Source organism: Syngnathus typhle, linkage group LG4, assembly GCF_033458585.1.
Source record: "Syngnathus typhle isolate RoL2023-S1 ecotype Sweden linkage group LG4, RoL_Styp_1.0, whole genome shotgun sequence".
Classification (NCBI taxonomy): Eukaryota; Metazoa; Chordata; class Actinopteri; order Syngnathiformes; family Syngnathidae; genus Syngnathus; species Syngnathus typhle.
In genome coordinates, this window is record NC_083741.1 from 17075017 (window position 1) to 17083224 (window position 8208).

The window sequence follows — 8208 nt, forward strand, 5'->3', positions numbered from 1 at the left end:
GTCTGCTTAACCTTATACTGCTTAAAGTTAAACCACAATAAAAATGTGTATATCTTTTACCGGACATACCATATAAACCATTTACAGTACAGGGTGGGAAAGAATGTGAATGTCAAAGCTAATGATTTCTTCAAAAGTTCATTTGAGTCAACCCAGTTTCCAATAAGTGTGACAACTTCGGCGGTATATTCTCAAATAGATCTTGTTTCCCTCATCCATCAGAAATGCTTCATCTATCTGCAGTTATTATGATTTCACTCAGTCATGCATATATAATGAGAAATTTCCACAAAGGGAGCATTTATTTCTACAAAGCCCCCCCCCTTCCAGTTAGCGTTTACATTTCATAGCAGGGAAGCTCATACTTCATCCTCTCCGCAACCCCAACTGGGCAGTCCCAATCTGTGCGGTGGCGTAGCCTTGCCACGGCAACACAGCATCCCCTGATGGGAGAACAGGTGTTGGACAGGGTCCAGTGGAGCAGAGACGAGTGGACTGCCATCATATATCATATGGACTGAACTCCTCTGGCCGGAGGGAGACTGACCCACTCATTTAATAAACAATGGCTCTGAGGATATTAAAAAATTACAACTCACAATCTATTTGTTTCGTTGCTATAGTAATGGCTTTCTCTTTTATTTGTTAACATTTCTAGAAATGCAGTTTTATTTAGTAAAAAAGCAGTGATTTGGCACCACAGTGGTCGCAAGGAACTAAAATATGTAGTGAGTTTAGGAATTTCATTCAGACAAAAGTAGTGCTTTCCTGCCATCTCGTGGATCCTACAGGCAATTACAAAGTTTTAAAGCAATTTCACTGACGTTTAAAATGAAGTTGCATGAAGAGAAAACTCACTTTTGTTTGCAGCATAAAGAAATCAGAATTTGACTGACAACCTGGGACAGAACAGGACAATCATAATCATATTTTCAGACCATCATCACTATTTTTTTCAATTTAACCACAAACCTGCGTTGTAATGAATGGATGAAATAAAGACAGATGTTCACTTGCCATGAGCCATTTTGCTGTCCTGACTCAAACTGTGTGAAAGTGGTTTATTGGGTTAGGGAGAACATTTATTCAAAGCCCTTTACAGCTGTTTTCACAGACAAAACGATACCAGGTATGACGATCTGCTAAGTCGCAGAGGAGCCATATTGGCCAAGGCGAGGCTTGTAGTTCCGCTTAATGGCTCGAATATAATATTTTATGTCCCGTTGATATAGCCACAGTGCTTAACTCGGGATGTAAAAAATAGTCAGGCCCATTCATTTGAGTAGAAATACTACACTTTGCTTGAGGACATAGATGATGCCACAAAGGTAAAATGTGTCAATTTGAACGTGAGAGGAAAGGTATTACTGCTTTAGACATAATGACGGCACAGGCCGTTTGTTTGAAAGTAATGGTAGCTTTATTGTCAAGTCTGTCACAATCATTATTTTACACACTGGACTTGCACTTGTCCACGCACACTCTCAGACATACACACACAACAGCCACTGACATACAGTAAATGCATATCCAAAGTCATCACTCCCATTTGGAAAAAAAGGCCTCATTTGAGTGAAGCCTTTAATCATTTTATTACCAAAAGAGTATTTAACAAGTGGGTAATGAAACGCCAAAGGCAGGTGAGCCGATTTTAACCTTCATAGAAGGAAGCCATGTATCACATGTTGCCCCCGAGGCATGATGGGACACAAATGTCATCCTCCATTATCCAGCACACCTGAAGTGTAGCGTGGCACGCGTGGCAGGCAGGCGGGCGTTTCGCTTTGCGAGGCGAAGCTGACGGGGGAAAATTAGAGGGAATTCAATTAATGGATGTTTTTTACGCACCAGGGAGAGGGCACAGCTGCATGCGCACACACACACGGACGCACGCACGTATGCACATCTGAACCAATGCTACATTTGTGCTTGTGATGGAACATGGGTCCAATTATGCATTTCCCCACCAGACGGTGTTGTTTCTCTTTCTGGTTAACAGTTGTTTTCTGGCTACTGTAATACAGGGCAGTGAGACAGTTGTAGGATTACTGTATGTAACCTCTCTGATCATAATCTCTGTTTACAAGCTGCAAAAGGCTATTTGAATGCTTATTTATGGTGGGCACATAATGTTGATGAAGAATTTTTTTGGGTGGGCCAAATATAATTACACTATGGCCCATATTTGGCCAGAGTTTGACACCCCTGCTCTACACCACCATGACGTAATGTAGTAGTAGGCTGATACACATTCAACGTAACATTTTTGGTGATAGGAAAATGAAGCTTCAAATGTGCTTCATGAACTAGTTGTATTTTTTGTTTCCTCCGGATGACACTGTTGGTTTGAATAAAAGAATTTAGGAAATGGCATGTCAGTATACTTTAAGCCCAATGTTGAACAGAGTGCCCTCTAGAGGAGTGAAAAAATACCAGAACTGGTTCATGAAGTAAATTTGAAGCTTCATTTCCCATCACTACATTTATTTCTCATGTGGTGCACCATTTTTATCAATAGGGAAACTGAATGCCTTTTTATTCTTGCTTTTTCCCTGTGGGACAATTAAGGAGAAAATGAGGGGGACACTTTCAGTCTGTCTCCACATAAGAAACATATCTGAGTATCTGGCTGCATTTAATGTGTGCATTATTTAGCCAACAGAGAATGAAAACAGCGGTGCATTAGTTACAAAAAAGCAATCGCCAAGTGGTTAAGTGAGGAGAAATAGAGCCTTGAACCCCAAACAATTTATGTGACACATGGGAATAATTTATGGAGGATAACAAAAATATTCTATTTTTAATAACAAGCCTCTGTGGCACGTAGAGAGGAACTGCCCCCCAAAGTTAATTGAAAAGTGTCCTGGTGCTCATTTGCATAAAAAACACATTTAAAAGGTGAAAAATTATAAATAAATATGCGTCCACCTGTGAAATATGGCTTTTGGCCTGCTGGTCATTTATAACTTTGCCTTTAATTACGTGACAGGCCGGGCTTGTGCGGCTCTAATGAGAGGCTGGAGTGATGGAGAGGAAACAGTGAGACAGACACCAGGCTGCGGGTCATTTTGTGCATGGGCGCGCTCATCCTGCAACATACACTGACATTCGCGGGCCACTCGTGTGGATACTTTGGAGTAGTAACACTTTGCTTAGTGGCATATTAGTGGCATCGTGAGCAGCCAGTTAGGCATGTCACAGATGTTATGAAAGAACTTCAAACTGTTTTCAAATGTGAAATACAAAAAAGGTCAATCGGTGTTCGGGGTATGAAAGAGAGTTAAACAAAAGACTAGCAGGGGATATATGACTCCCCCACCTTCCTCTCTCCCTCCATCTCTTCTTCCCTTCTATGCATAAAGAAAACAGATTGTGTTGCCCTGCAGGTACAAGATTCACTTTAACTTCCTCTCTCCTCGTCTCCTTGTTTAACCCTCCGTTTGGGGAGGGAGGGAGGTAGGGAGGATGGTTGGTCACGAGCTCACTAAGTCCTACTATAAGTAGAAGAAGGCCATATTTCACACCCCCAAGAAATATTACAAGACAGACAAGCAAGCAGGGGCTAATCCCCGGGATGAAATTAGCAAACTGCGGGGTTAGCGGCGAGAAGGGAAGAGGAATAGAAAGAGGGCGGCGAGAGTGGGTGTGTTGGGGGTACGTGGCTGAGCCCTGCCAGAGGCAACTTGTCCACGGGGATAATTACAAGAAGCTCCTGGGATCTGTCTGTCCTTCTATCTGTCTGTCTCTGTGGGTCGGCCTTCTTTTTTTGATGGCTCTATTTTCAACAAGGGGTCTACACTTCTCCCCTTTAATGTGTATGTGTGTGTGTGTGTGTGTCCTTCCCTTTTGTGTCTCTTGTGCTTCAGTTACATACTAGTAAAAGCTATTAAAATTGAAATTGTTCCAGGGGCAGCGAGCGGGCAGGGGAGGGAAGTGACACACTCGTGTGTGTATGTGTGTGTGTGTGTGCGTGTATGCGTGCATGTGTGTGTGTGCCTATAGACCCACAGGCAGGCCACACTTCCAAGTCCTCATATAGACCCATCAAAAATTCTACCTCAACATTCAGTTTTAAAACATACTATATTCTCCTGTCTTGAAACTAAAAAGTTCAAAACAAAAAGTACTTTTGTGTGATCAGCCAAATAGGACGAAAAAATATTTTTAGACAGATTAGGTGATTACATTCCGTAAACGTAAGATCCCTGTACAGTGGTCATTGATCTTTGGCCTGCATACTGACATTTCTCCGGGGAAGCTATGACTTTTGCGCACATGAAATGAAGAATGGAATGGGGCACAGTCATCCATCACTTTTCCAAAGCAAACAAATTCTAAAAGCAAGTGTTCACAAAAGTAAAGTGCTCTCAGTCAAGCTTTGAGTAACTTCAACTTGAACACACACATTTTAGCCATCACCTGCACTAGCAAGGGTTCAAAAGTCTAATTTCAGTCTCAATAAAGGTTGAGAAACACTACTCTGAGTTTGGTAATCGTCAGTCACATTAGATATTTTTCTTTTAATTATCATTCATCTATTACTCAAAAACCACAGGCCACTTAATAGTTCAAATAGTTATTTTTTTAAAACCTGCAAAGCAGATTATGACCTGTAGATGACGCTCTCTACCAGCACATCACACCAAACATGGAGCCACGGCCCACATGAAATCACTGTGTATGTGAGAAACGGAAAAACAGAGGCAGAAAGATGGGAGAGTACCTGATGCTCCACAGCCATCTAATGACCGTCCTTTCTTTGTCTTTGAGCTCATGGCAGACAAGTCATCCAGCAGCACCACCGCAACTGCCACACATCAAGTGAAGAAAGCACAGTAGCTCATTGTTGACATGATGACCAAAAAAATAAAAAATAAAATCACTTATTTGCTCCACTTGAAGCTGACATTTAAACTTAATTTGGCTTCATGCATCTGCAAGCAAATTGAACACATTGGATTTTGTGATACTGTGAAGATGTGGAATGTGCTTTTTGCTGTAACGATGCACTAATGAGGCAGCATTTAAAAAATAAAAAGATGCGAGACTATAAAAAGCTGTAATAAGAGATAAATACGGGACAGGTGGCGTATTAGTCTCATTGAACTGCGTGTGACGATCAAACCTAGTCAAGGTCACGTGAGTAATGAGCCTGGTAACATGAAGCAGCTGCGTGGCATTTTTACATATAATTACATGATAATTACGAAGGTATTACATAATTATTATTTATGGATTTGTTTTTGTCTCATCAAGCCACACATGGCAATGAAGATATTTACCGAGGTTACGCAAGAAGTTTTTTGTTCATGATTCAGCATTTATAAATTAAACATTTTGGTACCTCCTGGAATTAATTAACTTACATTGAAAGTATTCATATTGAATTATTTTGTGTGCCTTTTACTGTGACTTCAGTCTAAAAATGAAACATTAAACAAGGAGATGAAATAATATGCACAGTGATTCAACCTACAGAAGGTAAAGTGTTTAAATCTAAGTATAGAAAACATAGGTATTAAATATAGACAAAGTAAGAAAGAGAACTAAATATCTCTATTGAAAAAAAAACATTGTTAATGTTTAAGTTGTTTTAAGTAAATATAGCTCTTGTGTCTGTCTTTATTTTAAATTGTAATGGAACACAGTCTAACCAAATCACATAATTAAATGCTTTGATGTAATCAAACATGGTTCCTAAACCATTTCATTCTTCACATTTGGTTAAAAAGAAAATCCAAGTGATAATATATGATAATATTTCAGTTTGCCAGATGAAATATTTCAGGAGCATATGCTGACCTGTTAGCAGTGCACTTTTAATTTAATACATGCATGAACATGAGGACATGTCTTGCCCTTCATATAGGCCGACTGTATTTAAAAAAAAATGCCCTTGACAATGACTCAGCCTCTCTGAATTTAATTTTTTTCAACTTTAACATGTTTTTGTCTTGGTGCTGTTTTATTAAGAGCAAGGACTTAAGGTGTTTATTTTTAATCATGTGTAAATTGTGACTGAGAAAGAGTAGCTTGCTTTCCACAAAACAAAAATCATATTTCTATGTACCCGTAGGAGACACAGAGCTGGTGCACACTTCCCACATCGATTTGCATTTGAACCTTCATGGCGATCACTGCGCAAGAGCTTCAATTAGAAAACGGGCACCATGCTGGGAGTGCATTGCTTTGCTCAAGAACACGATACAGCAAGAAAAATACATATTCTGAGCATTTCACTGTTACAGTTCTATTGAGTCTGTCATGTTCGAATCAACATGTGCGTTACAGATTGCTTTGTCAAAATCAGAACACGATCAATAAAAACTGTGCCCCTGATAATGTATAAAATAAAAATGAGCTTTTTCTTGGGAGTTTGAAATGTTTGATTGTTCTCTTGTGCACAAAAATCTTTTTCGGGGGGAACCATAATGTTAAAACCATTTGAAAATATTTAACTAGAGTAATTCTACTCTTACTAATCACACCATAAATGTCACTACTAATTATAATAATAACAGGCAATTAAAAAAGTCTATAAATGGAAAATTATTCTTAGAAAACTACAACGAAATAAATGTTATTAGTATTCTTAGCCATTTTTCACACATCTGTAAGTCCTTGAATGTGATCTTGTTTCAATTCATTTTCAGCACACTTATTTAACCTCATCTAGTACCATTTAACTTTAAAGTGTTTTTAAGACGCACTCTCATGATCTCATCCTGTCTCGCCGCCGGCCACCCTGACTTTGTTGTGTGCGTGTGTGTGTGTGCAATACTTCCTAATGGTTACAAGTAATGAATAGACCAGCCTTAGGGAGGTCTATATAAACCCATTAGCTTTAATAAAGTCTGAAGGTGTAAAATGACTCTCTGAGGTATTTCACTATACACTTAGTAGTCTCCCCAACCTAATAATATCGGCGTCTCTTCCCAGTATACTATCCCGCTTCCTCTTTTGATTGCATTGTCTGCACAATTATTTTCAATTCAGGCACTTAGAGGACAGTGGTGAGAGGGCGTAAGAGAAATAGAGGGCGCTGTGTTGTCTCTCAGCTGCACGGATGGACAAACAAAACTGAAAGAGATGAAGACAGGACGCGGGAAACTAGGGAGGGTGCTATGACTTCCATACAGTGTGTGAATACGTGTGTGTATGCTCATTTGGCTGCCTCTTCATCCTTGATTCAATTTCCAGCCTTTAAACATGACGAATTACATTCCTGTCCTCATCTAATGCTTTTAACACATCCCTCTAAGAGGCCTTAATCAGGTGAGATGGGCCTCCATGCCCACTGCAGACACACACACACACATGCAAATGAGTGCAATTACACACGCACACGCACACACTGATTAGCCTAGCCACAGAGCTAGCCACCCCGGTTAAGCCACCAGGTGGATAATGTGCTGCTTTAGCGCCTTAATTATGCCATAATCTGTTCAGCGCCCCAGCCCCCTGCACAGGAGGACACAGTTAGACGGGTACGAGTGGAAGTGGGGGTAGAAGGGTGCAGCGGGACCAGGGAGGTGGGACAAGAGAGAACGGGAGCAGAGAAAAAAAAAAAAAGCCCAGAGGCACCTTGCTTGAAAAGATCCCTTCTGTGTTTCTTTTTCTTCCTAAACAACACACACTCCTCCATGTTTCGACCCCGGCGCGTCTCGGGCCCCGCTGCAAGCGCGCACCTGTCACCGCGCACGGCCCTTTGACAAATCACATGAAGGGCAGGCTGAGTTTTGTAGGACGAGACAAAGCTTCAACATATGGCTGCTATGTGTCCCCAGGTGCTCCTCCCCCGTGCTCGCCAGTTCCTACATTTAACATAAGCTGGCTGTCCTTCTGGCTGGCTATTTTTTGTCCACGTGGACATGTTCTGTACATGTAGGACTGGTTGTAGTCTCCAGTAAATATTCTTTTGACTCATTTCTCATCACCTTGACCTCTCATTTTCACCCTCCAAGCTATTGATCCACAATACACAATTTCATTTCTTGATGATATTGCCTTTTTTTTATTTTAATAGAGTGGGATGACTAAAAGTCAAGTTTACAAGTTAACTTAAAACTATACAGAGTTAAAAAATGGGCAGGGTGGAAGCACAAACCATATAATTACAAAGCATTTGAACAGGGGTGTGTAGACTTTCTAGATATAGGCTGTAGTGTCAATTAGATGGATGGTATGTGGACCACTGGACAGACCAAG